The 24,550-nt window shown below is 33.7% G+C and overlaps 1 protein-coding gene and 1 pseudogene across 2 annotated transcripts in view; one reads left to right on the forward strand and one right to left on the reverse strand.

The window, feature by feature from the left end:
* Nucleotides 1-6,486, reverse strand: part of LOC149244047 (uncharacterized) — a 25,045-nt gene extending 18,559 nt beyond the window's left edge. Inside the window, exon 1 of one of the 2 annotated variants that reach the window (XM_089374733.1) lies at nucleotides 6,330-6,486. The gene's annotated coding sequence lies outside the window, so the exon portion shown is untranslated. Of the gene's footprint in view, nucleotides 1-5,158; nucleotides 5,228-6,329 lie in introns of those variants that run through there. The other variant, XM_089374734.1, reaches the window with a different exon arrangement.
* Nucleotides 1,727-24,310, forward strand: LOC149244048 (chaperone protein ClpB3, chloroplastic pseudogene; annotated as a pseudogene).
* The last annotated feature ends 240 nt before the right edge of the window (nucleotides 24,311-24,550 follow it).

Genomic DNA, 24,550 nt, shown 5'->3' on the forward strand with positions numbered 1-24,550 from the left:
CTACTCACATGAAGAGATAGCAATGGAAGATTGAGGTACAAGATGTCAAATTGAGTTTTATGGAAATTTCCTCGTTGTCACAAGTAGGCTAGCAAGGATTGGATCTTGATCCAGTATATATGGTCACAAAGAGGCCTTGTACTAGTGAGTAGAGTTACAAACTTACCCATCCAATTACTACAGTACTACCTTCTTACTAAAATTCTCTAATGTTATGGATCTCACCTTACATAGACAGTAAGGTAGCAGTTTCGGTTTTCTTTTTATTGCCAACGGTCATGCATGCATTCAAGAGCTTGCGAGTTCTAGACAGTATGCATGGTATCGTTAAACATAAACGCTGCCTTACATGTGAAGAGATTCCATATAGTCTTAGCTGTCTTCTTTTGTATAGAATGAAAGCCAGATAAGTATTAGCAGTAAACATATTTGGAAGGCAAAGAACAGACAGGGCAGTTCAAAGTTTAGTCTTGGGAGCTTAAAAACTTAAAAAGAAACTATAATTTGGACCAAGGGTAGGTGTCGGTAGTAGGTATACTAGAGTGTGGTATCAGAGCAGCCAGTGGATGGACGAGAAAGAGAGATTCAGTGAGGAAAATCAAGTCCCATTCCTAACAATATTAGGTATGTTACACATCTTGAGGAGTTGCCTTGCTCAATCATACATACTGAGGAAAATTGACATTGTGCTTTAAAACAAGACCAAAAAGGATCAGATTGATGGTTAAGGACAGGAAATTTGAGGACAAATTATTAGGTATATTACACATCTTGAGGAGTTACCTTGCTCAATCATACATACTGAGGAAAATTGACAATGTGCTTTAAAACAAGACCAAAGAGGATTAGATTGATGGTTAAGGACAGGAAATTTGAGGACAAATTATTATGGGTTCATATGTACTTCTTGAGGAGTTATTTATGGTAAATGATAATCCACATTTATTTGTCGTACATGCTAAGTCTGACCAAAAGAAGATCAAATTGGTGTTCGAGGGCAGGATACCTCCCAAGGAACTATTGCCTCAATACATAATGCACATTTCTTTCGGGTTACACCAATGCCCTAGTGGTTCAAAATAAAACCAGTGTTCCACGGGGACGCGTTCCCCAGGGTGGGGTGCGCGCACCCCTCGCACCCCACGCACCCGGGACGGGGAGACTCTTGGGGGTGCGTTTCCCCACGTCCCCCTTTTGGGGAGACTCGGGGAGACGCAAGGGGGTGCGTTTCCCCAATGTGGGAGACTCGACTCCCCGAAAGGGGTACTTCTGGGCGTCCCCCCCCCGAAAATGGGGTTCTTCTGGGCGTCCCCCCGAAAATGGGGTTCTTCTGGGCGTCCCCCCTTCATTTTTGTCTAATTACCCTTTATAAACCAAAAAAAAAATTAAAAAAAATGAAAATTAATTTATTAAAAAAACACAAAAAATAAAAATAAACTAAATTAACAATTATAAAAAAAAATTTACATGAACAAGTTAGGGTTAACTCCACTTTTCAAGTTTTCATTCTGCCGCCATTCATTATGCTCTTACCTCAACGCATTTTTTTCTTCCATCTGCTCTCACTGCGCCCACGAGAGCTTCAACGCATCCTCACTCTTCTCCATGCAGCGGCTTGCTGTTAGCACTTAGCAGTTGTTGCCCAACAGGTGTTGCCAAAACAGAATTAGCTAAGGCTCTTGCATCCTATTTATTTAATACTGATGAAGCTCTAGTGAGGATTGACATGAGTGAATACACACCAGGGTATGTGGGTTATGAAGAAGGGGGACAGTTCACTGAGTCTATATGTAGAAGGCCTTATGCAGTTATTCTGTTTGATGAAATTGAGAAGGCACATACAGATGCCTTCAATATTCTACTTCAAATTTTAGATGACGGAAGGGTCACTGATTCTCAGGGTCGAACTGTAAGCTTCACCAACACTGTCATTATTATGACTTCAAACATTGGTTCTCAGTACATTCTAAGTAGGCTTGATGATGAACCTGGCTCAAAAGAGGAACTGTATGAGAGAATGAAGAACAGGGTTATGGAAGTGGCTCAAACGACATTCCGTCCTGAGTTCATGAATCGCATTGATGAGTATATTGTTTTCCAACCTCTAGACCGTGAACAAATTAAGAGCATTGTAAGATTACAGGTATGTGGTTCATCTATCGTCATTCTTTTAGTGAAAACCAAAGCGAAATAGTAGAGGTTGGTCAGATATATTAGAAGTTAATTTGTTTATAACTTTTTGATTTAATCATATAGAAACAACTGTTTGGAATATATGTTAGTTTCAGTTATTATTTTGGTTTTCAATGTAAATTATAGAATGATGATTGATGAATGATAATTGATATGGACCAATGTACATTGTATTTGAATATTTGAATTTCATATTGAATTTTATTAAGGAATCTTATGGTATTGAATCTTGATGAATTAGCATTATTGAACAATGAATATGAACATGAAAATTTCAAAATTATATACATATATATAAATTTCTAATATATATAATTAAAAATTATATTATATATACCTCGACGTCTCCCCGTCTCCCCTAAATTTCCCTAAAATTTCAGGGTTCTCCCACACGTCCCCTTTGTGCGTCTCCCCATACCAGCGTCTCCCCGTCCCGGAGACTTGGTGGAACATTGAATAAAACCTAAAAGAGATAAGGTCTGGTGTCCATAAGTGTAAAACTGCAGACAATTTGGAATAAGTACAGGTACACTTCAAGAAATAAGTGCATTACTTAATCATATAGATTATTCACAATCTTCAAATTTCAGACCATGCCCCGGTGGTTAGTATGAATTTAGTGTCCCATCTACAAAATCGAGAGCAAAGTAAAGCAGGCATCAAGGCATGCTTCAAGAAGTTATTACCTTGCTTGATTGTAAGCATTCCTTTCCAACCATGATAAGACCAGAAAAGATCAATTTATGTCAACTGATCAAAGCCTGAGAAAAAATGAAGTACATACATGGAAGCCACTCCAAAGCTATTCCCTTGATTAAAAATACATGTTTCTCCAGCTACCCTGCCTAGGCTCGGATAACAAAAAGGGATGCTATTTATTTTGGGTACAGTATAACTCTTCTACGCTTTGGCTTTATTTTGCCAGGATCTGGTTATAAAAATTTTAATGAAATTATGGCTTTTTGTTGTTTAAAATATGTTTTTGAGTTCATACATGGATTTAAGGCCTAAAAACCCTGTAGCACTTGGACTATGCAGATTTCACAGCTCAAAGTGTGATTCCAACATAATCTTACTGGAATTTGGGGAAAATTAACTGAAAATATGCCTGGAAAAAGGAAAAAACATAGAAGGCCTGAGACACGGCTTAATTTTGTGGATCTTGAGCTGACGAAGCTCAAGGTGCATGACTATGTACTTGCTAGTGTGTTTTCACCGTAGCTTCAGAAGTCCACACAAGCCCATTATTAAGGAAATCAGAATTGGGCACCGGAAGTTCAGATTGGTGTCAGGCCAGCGAGACTAATGTCCATAGTAAAAATCTGGAAGATAATTAAATTGAATACCAGCATGCCTCCTTCAGTCCTTTTATCCATCTCAATCCTTTATATTTCAAATTAGGTCAATGAGCTTTAACTGTATCTGCCATGTCAGGATTTTTACCCGGAATGAAAACGGCATTAAACATGTGCTACAGGACTCCTTAAAATACACAAACGAGGATCGGATTGGATTTCAAAACAAGGGCAATTGAAATATTTCAAGCAGTCACTCATTTATTTCATTTTCCATGTACTTTATCACATTTTGCACATGATTGCAAAGGAGCTTGTATAGAAGAACCTCTGTACATGCTGTTACAAATTTCTGGATTGCTAAGTTGGCTAAAAGAGGGCATTTTGACTGCTTGAACAAGCTTTTTTACTACTCACATGAGGAGATAGCAATGGAGGATTGAGGTAGAAGCTGTCAAATTGCAGTTTTACGGCAATTTCCTCGTTGTCACAACTCACAAGTAGGCTAGTGAGGAGTGGGCCTTGTTGCAGTGAGTATGGTCACAAAGAGGCCTTGTACTAGTGAGTAGACTTACAAGCTTACCCATCCAATTACTGCAGTATCGCCTTCCTTCTAAGATTTCTAATGTTATGGATCTCACCTCACATATACAGTAGGGTAGAAGTTTCTGTTTTCTTTTTGTTGCCAATGGCCATGCATGCATTGAAGAGCTTGTGAATTCTAGACAGTATGCATGGTATCGTGAAACATGAAAGCTGCCTTACATGTGAAGAGATTCCATATAGTCTTAGTTGTCTTCTTTTGTATAGGTTGAAAGTCAGATAAGTATTAGCAGTAAACTTATTTGGAAGACAAAGAACAGACAGGACAGTACAAAGTTTAATCTTGGGAGCTTAAAAGCTTGAAAAGAAATTAGAATTTGGACCAAGGAAAGGTGTGGGTAGTAGGTATACTACAGCAGCTACTGGATGGGCAAGAAAGAGAGATACAGTGAGGAAAATCAAGCCCCATTACTAGCAATATTACACATCTTGAGGGCTTGCCTTGCTTAATCATACATACATAGGAAAATTGACCATGTGCTTTAAAACAAGACCAAAAAGGATCAGGTTGATGGTTAAGGACAGGAAAATTGAGGACAAATGATTACGGGTTCAGACGTACTTCTTGAGGAATTATTATTGGAAATTGATAATCCACATTTATTTTGTAGCACATGCTAAGTCTGACGAAAAGGAGATCAAGTTGGTGTTCGAGGGCAGGATACCTCCTAAGGAGCTATTGCCTCCATACATAATTCGATTTCTTACGGGTTACACCTATGCCCTACGTATAAAACTGCAGACAATTTGGATGAAGTACAGGTACATTTCAAGAAATAAGTACATTACTTAATCATATAGATTATTCACAATCTTCAAATTTCAGACTACACTCCGGTGGCTAGTATCAATTTAGTGTCCCATGTACAAAATCGAGAGCAAAGTAAAGCAGGCATCAAAGGCATGATTCAAGAAGTTTTTTTTTCAGAGAAAAAAAAGCAGAATGCATGATTCAAGAAGTTATTACGTTGCTCGATCGTAAGTATTCCTTTCCAACCATGATAAGACGAGAAAAGGACCAACTTATGTCAACGGATCAAAGCCAGAGAAAAAAGTGAAGTACATACATGGGAGCCTCTCCAAAGCTATTCGCTTGCTCAAAAAATACATGTTTCTCTGGCTACCCTGTCGAGGCTCTGATACAAAAAAGGGATGCAATTTATTTTGGGCACAATCTAACTCTTTTAGGTTTTGGCATTTTTTTTGCTGGAATTTGGTAATAAAATGTTTACTGGAATCATCATTTTATGTTGTTTAAAAGGTGTTTTTAATGCATAAATGCCTCCAATGCCTATTATGCCGATTTCACGGCTCAAAATTGTAATTCCAACATATTTTTATCAAATTGTGATTCCAACGTATTCCAAAATTGTGATTCCAACATATTCCTATCGAAATTTCCAAAATTTTACAGCTTAAAATTGTGATTTCAACATATTCCTACTAAAGTTGGGGAAAATTAATTGAAAAATATGCCCGAAGTAGGACAAAGCATAGAAGAGATTTTGACCACGGCTTTATTTTGTGGATTTTGGGCTTCAAGGTGCACGAATATGGACTTATTAGTGTGTTTCACCATAGCTTCGGAAGTTCGCACAAGCCGATTATGAAGGAAATCAGAATTGGGCACCAGAAGATCAGATTGGTGTCAGAGTAGCGAGATTAATGTCCATAGTAAAAATATGAAAGATAATTGAATTGAATAGCAACATGCCTCCTTCACTCTTATCATCCATCTCAATCCTCTATTCAAATTAGGTCAATAAGCTTTAACTGTATCTGCCAAGTCAGGATTTTTACCAGAATAAAAACGGTATTAAACATGCGCTACAGGACTCCTAAAAAAAACACAAACGAGGATCGGATTGGATTACAAAACAAGGGCAATTGAAATATTTCAAGCATTAATTCATGCGTATACAATTTCAGATTAGTCAAATGGGCTGGAAAGACTTAAGCCCTAGCATGAGGAAATAATCATATTGGACCATAATAGATTCAAATATCAACAGTAATGCATTGAATCATGCCCAGGCCAGGAATTTGGAGAAATTGATCAGGATAGTGAAGATATGGGCAGAAAATCCTAAAGAAGAAGACCGCTCAAGATGGAGGTCTACAAAATTAATAATAGAAAAATCCAGACTAATCGCCATAAGCAAGAAAAGACCGAAAAAGAAACCCACGTCGATCGGCCTATACAGGAGAAAACTTCGAATCTTATTGGGGGTTACATACCTGAAATTATAATCGCCCAATTCCTCTACCGAATGGAATCCCTATGCAAAATGAACCTAAAGATTTTCTTATATTGAGCCTGCGTTTCCATAAGGCCCTATGAGCTCCCGATGGGTCCCATGTAGGACTCGCACCGCTTAAAGTCCAGGCGATAGTTTAGTAAATTATGAAAGTGAAACAAGTAATTAGTGTTGGGAGGTAACTTTATTCCTACGAATTTCCAAAGACGATGATTTTTTTTATATATAGGTGTCGCACACTCAATGGTTTGGTCAAATAGAGGGAGAAGGAGCCCACAAGTGTTGTAGTTGGGCTATTATTTGGTTGATTTTAAATGTGCTTGTGGTTGGGTTACCATTGAGTTTTTTCTAAATGTTTTAGAAGATAATGAAAATGCAATCAACTATTTTAAGCATAATTGATTGGAAATATGTTTGTAAAAGGTAGAATGTTAAATGAATTATTGTAAGTCTATGATTAGGCTAAGGTGAATTATATATATGGTATATGATATATTAAGTTAACATAATTATCAAACAGAGGAAAAATTTTATAATTATAAATATAATATTTAAAATGTTATATATAAGTTTATTAAATGATTTTTATTTGTATATAAATAATTTATATAAAAGAAAGATGAAATATGTAAGTCAACAATATATTTTATTTAATCATCCAATATATAAATATTAAGGTTATTAGTTTTATAACTAGCGTTTGCACCTTATGTTGCAAAGGAAACGCCGTAAGGCATAGAGTGGGGAAGAATAGCGACATGTGAATGGACATTGTTGAAAGCAAGGGTGGATGATAATGAGTTATAATTGCAATAGTTAGTTATGTGTATTCTGAAAATGGATATTTTGTAAATAATAATAGTTTGTGGAAGAATAGCGACATGTGAATGGACCTTGTTGAAAGAAAGGGTGGATGATAATGAGTTACAGTTGAAAGTATTAGTTATGTGTATTTTTAATATTGATATTTTGTAAATAATAGTAGTGTGTGGAAGAATAGCAACATGTGAATGGACATTGTTGAAAGCTAGGGTGGATGATAATGAGTTATACTTGAAATTATTAGCTATGTGTATTCTGAATATGGCTATTTTGAAAATAGTAGTAATAGTTTTTGTACATTATTTTAAAGGGTTTTTTTTTTTTTGTCTTTCGAGATGTAATTTTTCCAAATGCTACCTGTTTATGGTGTTATTAAAAAATACTAGTAGATTGTAATGGAAGAGGTGAAAAAAACGATACGACATTGTGAACAACATCATGGTTGTCGTTACATATTTGAAAATGCATGAAAAATTGTTGGAGCCATCGAAGCTTGGAGTAAAACACTTATCCTTCACACCGTCTACTCTGAAGCAGACCTCAAGTAAGTCTTCCAGTTTTTAAGGCATCATGCTTTTAATGAGTTTAACCTTCTAAAGGTTTCCTACTTCTAGACCTCATAGGTTTCTTAATCAATTATAGGCAGGAAATTTGTTACAATGAGATGAGACTTGTTCATAAAAAGTGTTCAGAACCATATTTTGGCTGTGTTGCTTTTCTAAGCCCTGCCAACTTACTAGTTGATGACAGTTGCAGCTCCAACACCTGATAAGTATGAAAATTAGAATTAATCCAGGAAACCAAATTGAAGTTTGTCTATTCTTCCAAGTCGATTGAAAAGCTACCACTGGTGGCGCCATTCTCAAGAAGTTTTGGGTTATGTTATGTAAATATCCCTTGACAAAACATATGTAAATTTCTAGTTGAAAATTTCCATACCTTGTGAAATTCATCAATACTGGACATTTTCACTAGTAGACTGATGCTAGGTCGATCTTTTGAATGTTTTGTTGACATCCTTAGACTTCTAAGTGTCTAAGGAATACGATTTTATTAATCGGATACATTTGGATTTTTTGAAGAAGGTGGGCAATCAATTTCTTCCAGTATATATAATTCATCAGTTTACATTTTTGTTGATGGGCTTTGTATATATAATTCATCATTTTACATTTTTTGTTGATGGGCTTTGAGTATGTCTTAGTAATTTTTTATTTATGATATTTCGATATGTAAGTAGACTTGTAGTTCAAATAAAATTTTGCCAAAATTTAAATTTAAGTAGGCTATTGCTTCAACCTTACGACATTGATGGTGTTTTATGTTAATTTTTCTACAATTTAGCTTGGAACATGAGCCCTTGTAGAATGATAGTCTTGAACATAATCATATTCTTCCAATATATGATTCATCATTTTACATTTTTTGTTGATGGCCTTTGAGTACGTCTCAATACTTTTTTATTTATGATATTTCCATATGTAAGTATACCTGTAGTTCAAATATAGTTTTTCCAAATTTTAAATTTAAATAGGCTACTGCTTCAAGCTTATGGCAGTGCTGGTATTTTATTTTAATTTTTCTGCAGTGTAGCTTGGAACATGAGCCCCTGTAGAATGATAGTCTTGAACATAACCATATTCTTCCAATATATATAATTCATCATTTTACATCTTTTGTTGATGGGCTTTGAGTACGTCTCAATAATTTTTTGTTTATGATATTTCCATATCTAAATAGACCTATATTCAAATATAATTTTGCCAAAATTTAAATTTAAATATGCTACTACTTCAACCTTGTGTCGTTGATGGTATTCTATGTTAATTTTCATGTAGTTTAGCTTGGAACATGAGACCCTATAGGATGATCGTCTTGACCATCAGATCGGGCATAGGGCATCCAATGCTCTGTATGTGTGGTTGATAGATTATAGTTGATAGATTATCTATTGATTCACTTTCTGGTAGTTGCAATATAATTTCTATATTAGCAGACTGGAACTAATCTACATTTTTGCAGTATACCTGAGTGTGTGATTTAGAGGGTTTGTGATAATTTAGTAGGAGATAAGAATGGATTGGTACGAGTGATCACCAATCTATTGAATCAAAAACATGTAGTCAACATGTCCTTGTGGATCACATGTCGAGAGTGGTAAAATTTTCTCCAGAACTTTAGTATTACATCATTAAGTTTTCAGTAACTTTTACAATAATAAAATAGTTGTGCATTGATTGTTGTTGCATGACAACTTCGTAGACTTGTGCTACTTTAATAGGATCTAGGAATGGATGGGTGAATGAGTTGTATTGCAACATAGTTAACTAAAGCTCTATGAGTTATGCCACAACATACTTGAGTGAATGAATTTTAATGACGTTCACATCATTAAGATTTAGATAAGTTTTACAATAATAAAATAGTTGTGCATTGATTGTTGTTGCATGAAAACTTTGTATACTTGTGCTACTTTAATAGGATCTAGGAATGGATGGGTGAATGAGTTGTATTGCAGCATAGTTAACTAAATCTCGATGAGTTATGCCACAAAGTACTTGAATGAATGAATTTTAATGACGTTCACAAGACCTCATGGTCTAAGGGACCAACAAATAATTATTTTAATGATTGGTCACAAAGTGATTGTTGCATGAATTGAATGGTGACTTGAAAATGACCTCATTTCAATAAGGCACATGTGAATCATGTGTCAAGAGTGGTAAGTTATATGTTGGCAGTAACTTTTACAGTTATAAAATAGAGTTGTGCTATTTTAATAGGTTCTAGGAATGGATGGGTGAATGTGTTGGATTGCAACATAGTTAGCTAAAGCTCGATGAGTTATGCCACGAAATACTTGAATGAATGGATGAGTTTTAATGAAGTTCACAAGACCTCACGGTCTAAGGGACCAACAAATAATGATTTTAATGATTTGTCACAAAGTCATTGTTGCATGAATTGAATGGTGACTTGAAAATGACCTCATTTCAATAGGCCCATGTGAATCATGTGTCAAGAGTGGTAAATTATATGTTGGTAGTAACTTTTACATTTATAAAATACTCATGGATTGATTGTTGTTGCATGAAAGAAAATTATGACTTAGACCAATCACATTGAAAGAATACTTTACAAAAGCCAAATTGTAATCAAGACTGGGTCCCTTACATTTATAGAATACTCATGGATTGATTGTTGTTGCATGAAAGAAAATTATGACTTAGACTAATAACATTGAAAGAATACTTTACAAAAGCCAAAATGTAATCAAGAATGGGTCCCTTAGTGTATTCCAATGATGTGTTTGGAGGGTATGTGATATTTTAATGGGATCAAATTGTGTTATTTTAGTGGGTGAATGAGATGGATTGCAACATAGTTAACTAAAGCTTGGTGAGTTGAGTTGTGTATGCCACAAAATACTTATGGAAATCGGTCACGAAGTGATTGTTGCACGAATTGAATGGTGAATTGAAACTATCGTGATTGTTGCATGAATTGAATGGTGACTTGAAACTGCCTCACTTCAACAGGCCCGTGTGAACCATGTGTCAAGAGTGGTAAGTTATATTGCCAGTAACTTTTACAGTTATAAAATACTTAAAGATTGATTTCTATTACAGGAAAACAAATTATGACCAATCACATTGAAATAATACCTCACAAAAGCCACATTGAAAGAATACCTCACAAACGCCAAAATGTAATAGTGCTAGTATTCCAGTGATGTGTTTGGAGGGTTTGGGTTATGTTATGTAAATATCCCTTGACAAAACATATGTAAATTTCTAGTTGAAAATTTCCATACCTTGTGAAATTCATCAATACTGGACATTTTCACTAGCAGACTGATGCTAGGTCCATCTTTTGAATGTTTTGTTGACATCCTTAGACTTCTAAGTGTCTAAGGAATACGATTTTATTAATCGGATACATTTGGATTTTTTGAAGAAGGTGGGCAATCAATTTCTTCCAGTATATATAATTCATCATTTTACATTTTTGTTGATGGGCTTTGTATATATAATTCATCATTTTACATTTTTTGTTGATGGGTTTTGAGTATGTCTTAGTAATTTTTTATTTATGATATTTCGATATGTAAGTAGACTTGTAGTTCAAATAAAATTTTGCCAAAATTTAATTTTAATTAAGCTATTGCTTCAACCTTACGACATTGATGGTGTTCTATGTTAATTTTTCTACAATTTAGCATGGAACATGAGCCCTTGTAGAATGATAGTCTTGAACATAATCATATTCTTCCAATATATGATTCATCATTTTACATTTTTTGTTGATGGCCTTTGAGTATGTCTCAATACTTTTTTATTTATGATATTTCCATATGTAAGTATACCTGTAGTTCAAATATAGTTTTTCCAAATTTTAAATTTAAATAGGCTACTGCTTCAAGCTTATGGGAGTGCTGGTATTTTATTTTAATTTTTCTACAGTGTAGCTTGGAACATGAGCCCCCGTAGAATGATAGTCTTGAACATAACCATATTCTTCCAATATATATAATTCATAATTTTACATCTTTTGTTGATGGGCTTTGAGTACATCTCAATAATTTTTTGTTTATGATATTTCCATATCTAAATAGACCTATATTCAAATATAATTTTGCCAAAATTTAAATTTAAATATGCTACTACTTCAACCTTGTGTCGTTGATGGTATTCTATGTTAATTTTCATTTAGTTTAGCTTGGAACATGAGACCTTATAGGATGATCGTCTTGAACATCAGATCGGGCATAGGGCATCCAATGCTCTGTATGTGTGGCTGATAGATTATAGTTGATAGATTATCTATTGATTCACTTTCTGGTATTTGCAATATAATTTCTATATTAGCAGACTGGAACTAATCTACATTTTTGCAGTATACCTGAGTGTGATTTAGAGGGTTTTTGATAATTTAGTAGGAGATAAGAATGGATTGGTACGAGTGATCACCAATCTATTCAATCAAAAACATGTAGTCAACATGTCCTTGTGGATCACATGTCGAGAGTGGTAAAATGTTTTCCAGAACTTTAGTATTACATCATTAAGTTTTCAGTAACTTTTACAATAATAAAATAGTTGTGCATTGATTGTTGTTGCATGACAATTTCGTAGACTTGTGCTACTTTAATAGGATCTAGGAATGCATGGGTGAATGAGTTGTATTGCAAAGTTATGCCAAAACATACTTGAGTGAATGAATTTTAATGACATTCACATCATTAAGATTTCGATAAGTTTTACAATAACAAAATAGTTGTGCATTGATTGTTGTTGCATGACAACTTTGTATACTTGTGCTACTTTAATAGGATCTAGGAATGGATGGGTGAATGAGTTGTATTGCAGCATAGTTAACTAAATCTTGATGAGTTATGCCACAAAGTACTTGAATGAATGAATTTTAATGACGTTCACAAGACCTCATGGTCTGAGGGACCAACAAATAATTATTTTAATGATTGGTCACAAAGTGATTGTTGCATGAATTGAATGGTGACTTGAAAATGACCTCATTTCAATAAGGCACATGTGAATCATGTGTCAAGAGTGGTAAGTTATATGTTGGCAGTAACTTTTACAGTTATAAAATAGACTTGTGCTAGTTTAATAGGTTCTAGGAATGGATGGGTGAATGAGTTGGATTGCAACATAGTTAGCTAAAGCTCGATGAGTTATGCCACGAAATACTTGAATGAATGGATGAGTTTTAATGAAGTTCACAAGACCTCACGGTCTAAGGGACCAACAAATAATGATTTTAATGATTTGTCACAAAGTGATTGTTGCATGAATTGAATGGTGACTTGAAAATGACCTCATTTCAATAGGCCCATGTGAATCATGTGTCAAGAGTGGTAAATTATATGTTGGTAGTAACTTTTACATTTATAAAATACTCATGGATTGATTTTTGTTGCATGAAAGAAAATTATGACTTAGACCAATCACATTGAAAGAATACTTTACAAAAGCCAAAATGTAATCAAGACTGAGTCCCTTACATTTATAGAATACTAATGGATTGATTGTTGTTGCATGAAAGAAAATTATGACTTAGACTAATCACATTGAAAGAATACTTTACAAAAGCCAAAATGTAATCAAGAATGGGTCCTTTAGTGTATTCCAGTGATGTGTTTGGAGGGTATGTGATATTTTAATGGAATCAAATTGTGTTATTTTAGTGGGTGAATGAGATGGATTGCAACATAGTTAACTAAAGCTTGGTGAGTTGAGTTGTGTATGCCACAAAATACTTATGGAAATCGGTCACGAAGTGATTGTTGCACGAATTGAATGGTGAATTGAAACTATCGTGATTGTTGCATGAATTGAATGGTGACTTGAAACTGCCTCACTTCAACAGGCCCGTGTGAACCATTTGTTAAGAATGGTAAGTTATATTGGCAGTAACTTTTATAGTTATAAAATACTTAAAGATTGATTTCTGTTACAGGAAATTATGACCGATCACATTGAAAGAATACCTCACAAAAGCCACATTGAAAGAATACCTCACAAACGCCAGAATGTAATAGTGCTAGTATTCGAGTGATGTGTTTGGAGGGTTTGTGCTATTTTAAAATGGTGTACTATAAAATTTGGGCGAATAAGTTTAGAAAAAATGGAAATTGGCGAACCTTTTTTTTTGGAAAAAGCATGGAAAATTAGCCCAAAAGAATACCTCACAAAAGCCACATTGAAAAAATACCTCACAAAAGCCAAAATGTAATAGTGCTAGTATTCGAGTGATGTGTTTGGAGGGTTTGTGCTATTTTATAATGGTATATTATAAAATTTGAGCCAATAATTTTAGAAAAAAATGGAAATTGGTGAACTTTTTTTGGAAAAAGCATGGAAAATTAGCCCACTATGAATATTAACCCCTAAATACCCGCATTTTATTACTACACAATTAAAAAAATAAATAAATCAGATACATTATTTAGAAAATATGTACTTCACACTCCAACCCATTTAAAAACAAACACAATACTTTCATTTATCAGATGTCCACTTCATATTCCCTTTAAAAAAAACTTACTTCGAAAGGTATCCATTATGTAATAACGCTGAGACACTCAATTTTAGAAAAAAAACAGAAATTGGTAAACCTTTCTTTTTGGAAAAAGCATGGAAAATTAGCCCAAAAGAATACCTCACAAAAGCCACATTGAAAAAATACCTCACAAAAACCAAAATGTAATAGTGCTACTATTGGAGTGATGTGTTTGGAGGGTTTGTGCTATTTTATAATGGTGTATTATAAAATTTGAGCGAATAATTTTAGAAAAAAATGGAAATTGGTGAACCTTTTTTTGGAAAAAGCATAGAAAATTAGCCCACTATGAATATTAACTCCTAAATACCCACATTTTATTACTACACAATAAAAAAAAAAAATCAGATACATTACTTAGAAAATATGTACTTCACACTCCAACCCATTTAAAAACAAACACAATACTTTCATTTGAAAACGTATCAGATGTCCACTTCATATTCCCTTTAAAAAAAAACTTGCTTCGAAACCAGGACTACCACAAGCTACATAAAAAATCTGCAAACTTAAAATGTAAATAGAATATAAAAGTAGTTGGATTAATTAAGGGCGAGCAAACTCGGACAACGATAAGCTACATAAAAGATTTGCAAACTTAAAATGTAAATAGAATCTAAAAGAAGTTGGATTAATTAAAGGCAATCGAAAATTTGGAAACATGTGGTGTTTCACAGTGACTTTCCATCCAACCACGGCTTATAAAATGTTAACGCTTCCTTAGGTTTATATTGTGGCACGGTATGTCCAGATCCCTGCAAAAAATACATTGTAATTAGTTTAAATGAAAAAAATACATTGTAATTAGTTTAAATGAAAAAAACCATCTTAGTTCAACAAATCAATAGGAAGTGGAAGTGAGAATTAATGTTAATTGATTAGTTGGAATTATATGACTAGTAGCAATTTGCATAGATGAAAAGTTATAAAGGCTATATAAATGTATCGATGGTTGTATATATAAATGATAAGAAGTAGAAAGAAATATATGGATGTTTGTATATATATATAGCGATGGTTGTATTTATATCGGTGGTTGTATTTATATCGATGGTTGTATATATATGAAAAATTATAAAGGCTATATATATATCGATGGTTGTAATTATATGAATTGTATTCGAGTTAGGCTTCTCACAATTTCCAGACATCCTTAAAGTAAAATTTCATTATATGAGACAACAATTACACTAACTTTTCATGCTGAAAAAAAAAATTTCGTGTTGAAACAATTACACTAATTTTTACCATATTTTCATTAAATATGTTTAGGTCGCTAGGCCTCTCTTTTGATTCAATTAGCCTCTGATTTTAGCATACGTTTTTAACCCAGGCTTAACATCTGTGCACAAATGACCTCACATTTTATGCTAAGGTTACAACGTTAATGTTACTGGCTAGTTTGCCGCTGGTTCCCTCTATCGTGTCGTTGGCTCCCCATATCATACTGCGAGTTCCTACTGGTTCCAATGGCATGCTCTCTGCTTGAGCGACAACATTTTCGCCGATTCACTTAAATTTCCTCCCGCCATATTGTTTCCGCCAATAGCTTTCTTGCGCGGAAGAACACAATAGCTCACTTCTCCCTTTGCATGTGCATGGCCATTTTCTTGTGAGTTTACACCAGAAACAAGCTCAACTTCAAATGTTTGTGATGGTAGCCTCTCATAAATGCTTGATCCAAGCTGTGTGAGTTTACTTGAGGTTGCCCGACCAAATGTAAGCTTATTCCATCTCTACTGGATGAAAATCACAATTGCAAGCATCACGACAATGACTGGAATAACAATATCTCGAAACTTGGAATAAAAATCTGAGCTATGATTCAAAAATTCATATTCATTTGCAAAATAAATATTGAAAACTCAAGATCTCAAGTAGTCGCAGATGTGAGTACCATCATTATTACCATGCAAATTCTCATGGAGAAAGCACCCAGTTCCAGAACCCAATCTACAGGAGCTTCAATGCGTCGGGTAAGGGTCGGCTAGAGTGTGACTAGGCCTAATTATGAGCTCTGAGTTAGACTATTATCTGTATAAGAAGCCGACCCTGGCTTAAAACAAGAAAACTGGGTTTAGCATTTAAAAAAGAGGGGCCTTCAGATACAAAATCAAAGTGGAGAAAAGATAGAAATGTCGAATTATTCATACCCTGGCGGCCGCAACCCATGGTGTAGCAGGTATGGCAGGTGGGAGATTGCAGAGCTCGTTGGCAGAGGGAAGCATGCAAACGAGGGTTGCGTTGGGGGTAGAGATTTGGTACTGACCTCAACAAAGAATCTCTGCGGGGAAGGTAGCAGAAGAGTCTTATCGCAGTCTCTTTGCCAGCATGCGAAGGCAGCAGAAGAGTCTTATGGCAGAGTTTCTTTGGCAGCAGGCAGTCTATGCGAAGGCAGCAGAAGAGTCTCATCGCCAGCAGGGGAGGTCTGGCTTTTCATTGCCCATTACCATGGGAAAATACCATTTTTTTTATAAATAAAATAGATTAAACGAACGGCCGAAAACACTCCAATCATCTAACACACAAAATCAATGGCTCACAATCGCACACTTCACATTTTAGGGATGTCTTTCTCAGAGGGAACGCCTTACGGCGTAAAAATATTATTAAAATCAATATAGAGATATATCGATATAATAATAACTTGTTATAAAAGTCTATATAGTAGGATTTCTTTAATAAAATTAATGCTTTTATGACTATTATTACAATATAACAATTAATAAAGTTATTTATACAAATATAAATGAGATAATATAGCAATATATACAATTGCCACAAATTTTAACTTTAATGTATCATTAAAGTGTAGTTTTGTATAACAATTATATAAATAGCATGATCTTGATATCAAGAATAATTTATTGAAAAATACCAACTTACTTGCAATATAAGGGAAGTATATAAAGAATATTTTATTGAATTAATACAAAGCATTCCATGTCTGATATTCCCATGCATCAATAACATATTAGCATATATATAATAATAGCAAAGAGACAGGAAAGAAAGATGATGCTTTATTATAATAATTGAGTTTACTCTACAACATTTTGTTGTCTTGTCCATCCATATGACTTGGGTGCACCTCATCATTAGATTCACCTTACTTCAAGTTGTGTTTTACATCTAAGACTCATGCACTTCTTGATGTCATATGCCTAGGACTAAGGGGCTTCACTAATGTGCACCAAGGTTTATGAACACTTAGTACGAGCATAGTTCTTACTCAATGCACTATGTGCCTATCTAAACTTTGTCCCGTACCTAAACAATCCTTGGAATGAACCCTTGTCACATACAATTCCTCAATGATGGGCTTGGTCAATCTCTAACTCTTTTGTATATCAATGACATTAATATTCTCAATAATGATAGTATTAAAAAGGGAGGCACTATAAATCTAAGGACTTGGATCTCAAAGCTTGCAACCTAAAGCAAGCTTCCAAAGTCACAAAGCTTTGGCTTTGGGTGTATGGAATACGCCACAAACACCCTTTATCTTAAAATTGTTACAAGAAATAAATTCCATGTCAATAAGAGACCTAGGAGACCTAGAAGACATGATCATGATATTATCAATGTTAGAGGAAGACATGACAATATTACAGCGAAACAATTTGCAATTTACACTTTTAACATGAGATTTTGGACTAGACAAACTTTTGCTATATATAATAGCTCATAAATCATCATTATCTTGTAATTGCTATGCATATGAAGTTCTTCGCAATACACAAACCAAACACACACATAATAAAAACATAGAAAAGAATTATATGAAATGAAAACTTACCATAAAATATTTATTATAATAATATTATTAACTAGCAATAATATTTTAAGTTTATAGAATAGGCAAAGGGTAAATTCAATATAAGGACTCTAATGTATAAAAAACAAAAACAAAAAACTTAATGTTATTATTATTATAGTATTATGTATTCATTTTTTTCTTTTGACTGACTATTAGGATCTCTTTGACCAAAAATTTATGATTATCCATAGTTTAACATTGAGAATTCATTTTTTGTTATTTTTTATTATTATTTAAATTTATTTATTTGTAAGGTGATTGGTTGAGGTGTTATTATGGGTTGTTTAGTAACTTCTATTTCTATTAGTTACTAATTTTTTGTTTTTAGTTTTATTTCCTTTCTATTTAACTTTCTTATTTTGTTTTTTTCTTCTTTTTTTCATTTTTCTATTATTTCCATTTTCATGAATTATAGTTTCTACATATTTTCAATTTAAGATGACAAAATTTAAAGAGAAAAATATAATTTAAAAAACTTTTTGGAGTATTTTTTTTTTAGTTTTTACTTTTTAGTTTGACTTATATTTTTTCTTGTCTTGTTCTATGGTTTTTTTTAAGATGACAAATTTTAAAGATGAAAAAAGAATTAAAAAATATTTTCCCAATAATTTTTTTAGTGTTTTTACTTTTAAATTTGATTTTTTTTCTCTATATTCAATTCCAATTACATTAATCATAATTAGTTTTCTTGTTTACATATAGCCTTTATAATTAATAACTATGAAAAATAATTTTCTTGTTTACATATAGCTTTTACATTAAAAATTTTGTTTCATATTCTCATGTTTTCACGGCCACAAACACAATTGCATTCAACTCTATATCAATCATGTTCAACTCCCATGAACTTTGTAGGAGACAATTGGTTTTGCAAAACTAGTTTCTTAGAATTGACATCTCATTGAGTTGCAACTAAGTTTCTCCATATCAATTTGAACCAAACATAGCCAAAAAAATAAAGTTATAAAACTTCATTACAACCAATGAGGTAGGGTGTTCACCAAAAAGCAACATTTTAGCACAACATTTTCACTTTCATTAAGCCTTTAATTGATCATCTCACACCTTGTCAGCAATTCATACTCCAATTAGCTATATTTAAATTAAGCGACAAGTACTAGTTACTACATAGCACTTGTTGAATTTTAAGATCTAAACAAGCTAGACATTAAATTGGTGTATAAACTCTCTTTGTTTGTGAGACTAAGGGACATCTTTGGCATTAAAAAAAAAAAAAAAAAATCTTATAATTTAATAAGATGTACATATTCTACCCCTCTAGATTTGACCTGTAACTCCTTAAGACATACATATTCTTAATCATTAAATTTATTCAATTTTTTTTAGTAACAACATCTATTATAGAATTAGTCTCTAGGATTAAATCAAGTCATTTAAAGCCACACATGAGATCCCTATTTTAAATGTTGTGAAGGTCATTCGTTTAACTTACCTTGTTCATTTATTGATTTACCTTGTTTACCATCATGAGATCTTAAAAAATATAAAAATATATATAAAGGATTTTCCCAAAAAAAATATATATATAAATAAATATAAAATATATATATATAGATTTAGATATATATATATATATATATATATATATATATATATATATATATAATCCAGTTAAATAAATTAATTAATATTTTTCCTCACATATTAATTATTGATCAAATATTAAATATTAATTCAATTTTCTTGCAAAAAAAATTAACATTAACTTTGATCAATTTAATATCATTAATTCTAATTATCTTTAACTATTATAATACTAGTTATTATTATATATAAAATAAATAATAATAATAATAAAAATAAATAATAAATAATAAATAATAATAATAATAATAATTAATTAATTAAATTAATCAGAGACAGCCGACTTCTCATCAAAAATTGAGAGCCGACATTCATCTTTTCTCTCCTCATTACTATTTAACCCTAAAATAAGCTCTTCTTCTATCAAGCATTCAAGTTGTCCTGATGATGGATCCCAGTTGGGATTTGAAACGTTGGCAGAAAATGGTTCTTACTGTGGATTCTCCGGTGACTAAGTCGAAAATTAATTATATTATTTTCCTGAATAAATTAATTAATATGGTTTTTATTCTCTCACCCCCTTTTTGGCTTGATGATGTAATGAGCGGTGAAATATTGACACGAAACGATAGACAGAGAAAAATATAACACGTAAATTCTTTGAAACTAATGTTTAATGAAACATAGTTATAAATGATAAACCAACCTAGATCCATCTTAAACCTAGATATATCAAGCCAAGAGGGATAAAATCTCTCGAGGTGCGAAAAAAGAGGTTTGCAAACATAAACATCTAATTTGTTGCAAATATTAACCTCTTTTTGCATGCAAAACTTGAGGAAAGGTTTGCACCTCGAGAGATTTGATCCCTCTCGGTACAGTTGATAGATCGAGAGTTAAGATGGATTTAGGTTGGTTTAATTTCAAATATGACGATTTAACATGAACATCTCTCTATACTAAATTGTGGGATAAATAATGGGATTCAAGTGCCCTTCTTCCTATTTGGTAGAATCATGAGAGTGATAATGATGATGATATCCAGAAGGTTGTGGTTGTTTCTTTTCTCTTCTGAAGAAAAAGCCAAAAACAAATTAATTTGAAACTTTCGTTATATTTCACTTCTTAGATCCTTTGATTTTTCTTCACTTCTTCAACCCTCTATTTCTTTTCAAAAAATTTAATGACACATAATTTTTAAATACCATATGTTTTAATTTTTTGATTGAAATGACATATAAATGTTAAATGTTAATTGTTTGTGTTAAATGTTAAATTTTACCAACATTTACACCTACACATTTCAGCCTATACTAGTTGTAGAGCACCTCTCGGCGCAAAGATGTTTTATATTTTTTAACATGATTTTCATAAATAATAATATTTTTTAAATATATTAATAGAGTTTTTGAAGTTTCTAAGATATGGTATGTTGAAATATCTATTGCAATGATGGATTAGGTGTAAACAATAATAAATATATTTTTTATTCATATAATTAATTAAATATTTAATTTAATGCCCCTGATTGGGGTGATGAGCAACATGGCATACAAGGTTGGGGCACTTGCCACCCTACTGCCTCCCACAACATTTAGAGGGGGTTGGCATGACTGCCCTCCTCCATGCATAACACATGCGAACTTTACTCTTATTCCTTACAATGGGCAATCTCCTTACAATAGTTGGTCCTGTGAATTAAGGCTCATTTGTTTGGCACTTATGCTGAGTTTGGCGCGCCCCCCCCCCCCCCCCAAACCATTGCTAGAATTATTGTTTTGGAAGTCTAACAGTGTGTGTTCGGCACTTGGAGGAAATTTTGTAGTTCAATGGTGTGACCCTCGACTTTTTTCTGAGTCTCGGTCGCCTTCCTATGGGTTTAAAGCGACAGGGACCTAGAATTGCACGCAAATTCTCTTGACCCATCGCTCGTGTGGGAAGTGGTAGGCACAACTAGAGCCAAAACTGGGAAGCACAAAGTTTTTTTTTCCACAGGACAAGACATAATTCTCTAAGGTTGAAAGTGGTAGTTGTTGGCGTCACCACCCTGCACTCAACGTTTGTGTTCTTGTTGACTATGGCGAAGTAGTTTTAAGTCTTTCCCCTTAATGTCTTTCATTATGGCTTCGAGTTCCTCTAGTTTTTATCTAATGGTTTCTTTTTAAATTTGTTTGTGGTGCTCTAGGTCTGACTCTTTGATGTTTTATGGCTTGAGAGGTTCATTGTTTATAGGTGGTTTCTTGTGTTTATAGAGTATGGGACGGCATGTTCTTATTGGCTTAGGGCACCCTGCATTCTTTATACCTCTAAGCTTGTCTTTTGTTTAGGTATGTTAAATTTTCTTCTCATCCCAGGTTTGTTGTGGGACAATTTTCTAGCTTAACTCTCTCTTTTCTGGGATAATATGCCACAACAATGCATGTGTATTCATAAGGGTGCAAGGGGTAGAGGCCAGCAAGGTAGGTCGCATGCTCAGGTTCAGGAAGTCGCAGCCATTTTTCACTCTACTACTCCTCTTAATATCCATGAGGAAATTTGTTAGCTCAAAACCCTCACCACTAGTGACCACCAAGCATACTCATAATCTAAGATCATACAGGAAGTAGCCAATTAGGTTCCTAACCCTAGTCATACCAGGGGAAGACAAAACTAGTATCTGAATTCTAGCACCCTTCATTGGAAGTTGAAAACTCTTTTGGGCAAAGTTTTGAAAGAGAAACACAAAGACCAAAACAATGTCATCTCTTCCTTGATTGGGATTAAAAGGGTGCAATGACATTAATGATGTTGTTTGGAAAGCTTGAATGCTCAAATGAATCATGTGCATAGCCACCTTTAGTGTGAACTCAAGCCTTTTGTCCCTGCCAGCACTAGTGCTCAGGATTATGCTCTAGTGACTTCCTCTGGCTCTTGATCATTTGACATGATCTATTTTAGTTTTTATATTCTCTATGTTACTTAGTTTATGTTTTTTCTAGTTGATTTCAAGAGCAGACACTTTATTTTGACACTTGTTATTAAATTATCGATCAATAGATCTAGTTTCCCCTCGTGGCAGATTAAGACCGATAATAGCATGAACTAGGATGAATTGTGATGATTGGAATGATGTAATGTGACTTTTTGAGGCAATACAAATGATTAACTTACACAAAAAATAATAGTAATAATAGATATTTGCATATTAAATTATAAGATGTTATATTATAAATTTATAATATTTTAGGGGTTGTGTGTGTAGCAAGTGCTCGTCAAATAGAACTTACTCTTAAAACTAGGAACAAATATTTCTAACAATCAAGTGGAAATGTATGCACTCTAACAAGGAAACAATATGTCCAAGAAATCAATAATTCATAAATTAATTATAATGGGCAACTCCAACAACATAATTAGACATATAAATCTTGGTACCGCCCCTTCATACATAAAGTTAAACACCATCTTCAAGAAAATTGTTTCAAGTCTACCAAATATACCTTAATTTCAAACCAATCATGTTTTAAGGGAACTAAATTTATTAGCAGAGTCATTAGTTAACCAAGTTTGTTATGAAACCAGCTCACAAAAAGATAGAAAGGATAGATCAACGCCTTAGAATTCAACCTCTTTGAGGGGGAAAACTCATTTACATTACACAAATGAATGATTCTTTGATGATTCAAATGACAAAACCTCCTTTCTATATATAGGAGTCTAAGGAGTCACAATATAACCCAGCCGACCTAACAATAATAATATAAAGGCACAAAAATAACAATAGAGGGATTCTATGGGGCATAATAATAACAATATGGGGACAATATGGTCACAACAATATTAATAAGGGATACAACTACAATAGTAATGGGGTAATCACTAGTATTATAGGGACCTAACAAAGTTCTTCCTCATGCATCCAGAACATTGTGGGTGAATGGAACCACCCAAATCTTCCCCATTCCATAATTTATGAACTATGACAAGTGCAAGTTGTGACATCAAGAAAGTGCGCATACAAGTCATTAGGTTGGGAAAGGTAATGGTGCCTAGCCTTAGTCACTGACATCATGAAATCATTATGGAGCAAGCATGGCGTATCCTCCTCGCATGTGTGGAATTCATTGGGATGAACAAGGATAGGGTAATTGTGGTTATAAATGAAGAAAAACCGTGATAAGTAGGGGATCAAAGGAAAAGCAAGTCAGGGAGCAATAAAATTGTTGGCATTGATGTCAACAAGGTCTTGGTGTTGTTCATTATATGCCTTATGTCTACCTAATGATGATTAGTGGTCCTCATGATGAGTGATGAGTGTTTGGCTTATTGGTCTTGTTGGTTGGCATTGATGTCAACATACTTGTGACATGATTTAGTGCAGGTATAGGAGGCTTAATAGTGATGATGTTGGGCATGTTATGTTGACTTGCCATAAGTTGATTTTGCTACATATGTTGAAGATGTTGTTGATGCAGGAGGTTGGATTGTTGCTACAGGTGTTGCATATGCTTCTACATGTATTGGAAGCATTGGATATGTTACTACATGTGTCAGAGGTTCCTCTATTGGTGTTGGAGGCATTTGGACGACTTGATGTCGTTGTTGCGGGTGTTGGAGATGATGTTAAAGGTGCTAGAGATGTTGCTATAGGTGTTGAAGGTGTTTGGACATGTTGTTCTTATTGCTTGAGGAATTGGAGGTGTTCGTTTTGATGAGAAATTTGGCAGACTAGGATCTGCATATCACTAACTTGTTGCAAAGGCTCTTGGCCTATGTCATCAGTTACAGACTTGTCACAGATACTTGGAGGTGTGTTTAGGAGTTGATGAAGGAGTCTAAGAAGTTTGGTAGAGTTCTGAGCTGAGTTGAGTAAGTTTTATTATCCTTTGTCATAGTTGCATGGAGACAAACTTGTCCATGCAACTAAGAGGCTCTAGTCACTAGGAATAAAG

The sequence above is a fragment of the Pinus tabuliformis genome, chromosome 8 (assembly GCF_031772625.1).
Source record: "Pinus tabuliformis cultivar Carrire ecotype Pingquan chromosome 8, CPIR1, whole genome shotgun sequence".
Taxonomy (NCBI): domain Eukaryota; kingdom Viridiplantae; phylum Streptophyta; class Pinopsida; order Pinales; family Pinaceae; genus Pinus; species Pinus tabuliformis.